Genomic DNA, 1865 nt, shown 5'->3' with positions numbered 1-1865 from the left:
GGTGCTCCTGGTGACTGAGATTTTGCACAAAATCCCTCACTTCAAACACCTTAAGCTCACAAACAGGAAACAGCAGGTGTTCAGAAGCTTTCTGAGACACATCTGCTGAAGACTTTGTCTCCCATTTTACTGATTTAGGCTGTTATACTTCAGAATAGGTATTTAAAGCACAGGGTGGGAGTACAAGCTGTTTCCTCTGTGCTACATACATACACACACACATCAGCTGAGACGTAAAACTCACATAATACCTCTTACCAGCTTGAATGCCTTTTTTGGTCTGTTCATGTGTGTATGAGTTTGTCAGAGAGAGATGTACTCCTCATGGTAGCAGAGTGTATGTAAACAGATCTTTAAGATCACTGGTTATTCTTAAGGGGTGGAGAAACTCAAGTTTTATGGCTGCTGACAGAGAGGTCTCAGTATTAGGTGGTGATGCAATATTGCATCATCTTGTGGTGTTGGGACATGACAGAGGAAATAAAAGAGGTCAGAAATAGAAATATAAAGAAAGGGAGTTCACAATTCCAACAAGGCCTCTAGTCTAATAGCATTATATTAAGTGCTCTTTAATATAATGTAGGGACAGGAATTCCTCACTCTCTGAAAGTTTCTGACACAGAAAATAATGAATCTAATTTTTTGATATGTTACGAGGTTTCTCTAGACAAGATCTCTGAACTGTGTTGCAGTGCTATCTTCCTGTCCTGATATTTATTGCTCTTAATCTTTGAAAATTTCCTCAGCTGTATATTCATTTGTTGGTGCAACCTTCAGTCTGTGAGGAGGTAAATATATTTGCATTGCATGGGAGTTATGTAAGGATAGACTTTTATCAGAGGATTTCTGTATTTTTGTTCTTGTACATGAGTAATATAAAATTCTTTCCGTTTAAATTACCTCATTGCCTCTCTCTGTATATTAAAGCAACATATCCTTTAGACAGAAAAGTGTTTCTTACCAGAGTTTCAGGCACCCCACAGGCAAATTGATCTGCTGTCATCATACTTAGGAATACTGAAAAGACATTTAAGGAGATCTATTTGTTTCAGAGAGTCTAGTTGAATAAAACTTGGCTCCAAAGAAAGCTCTTTCCCAGCCTGATCTTTTCTGGAAAAACACCCTTAATCTTCTCCAACAACTTTAAACTTCAAGAGGTGGCATTAGCAGAGTGTCCAGATCACCACATCTGAGGGGGTTTTGGGGACTGAATAACAGGATTTCATTCCAAAATGCTGAATCCATTCTACAGGAAGCCTGCGGGCAGGTCTGTTTCAGGAGGAGACTGGGGATCCTGTCTGGGAGCTGGGAATCCTGTTGGGATGCTGGGTTTGCATCTGTGACAACACTCCATACACTGGAGGTGGTACCTCATCATAGTGGTAGCTTTGCTAAATAAACACCTGTCCTCAGATTGGAGTATAGAGCTTCTGTGTTTACAAACAAATCAAAGCCTTGCCAGCCAGCACAACCATGATGAGTAAAAGCCACTTTCAGACCTGGAACTTTGTATATTTGCTTCCTAGAAATGAAAGCTGAGAAAAGCCGTGAACCAAACTTCCACATGGGAAGTGTCAACCCTTACACACAAAATGAGGACAGCATTATGCTGTGGATATTAGTGCTTCATCGTGTGTCAGTCTGGTCGGTATAGATGGCTGTCCATTGTCTGTGTCAGCCAGGGGTGGTTAAAGACAAACATGGAAACATAGCCCAGATAAAACAGCTGGTATTGCCAAACATCCCATGTATTTTAGTATCCCGTAAGTTACCATTACAAATATTGCATTATTTGTAAAATGCATGTCCCCATACTTTCCTGCTAGCAATGGAAAGCCAGTTTGTCTCCAGCAAAGTTTTGCAAA

This window comes from Corvus brachyrhynchos, unplaced genomic scaffold (genome assembly GCF_000691975.1).
Source record: "Corvus brachyrhynchos isolate BGI_N302 unplaced genomic scaffold, ASM69197v1 scaffold239, whole genome shotgun sequence".
In the NCBI taxonomy this organism is placed as follows: Eukaryota; Metazoa; Chordata; class Aves; order Passeriformes; family Corvidae; genus Corvus; species Corvus brachyrhynchos.
This window is presented reverse-complemented; position numbering follows the sequence as displayed.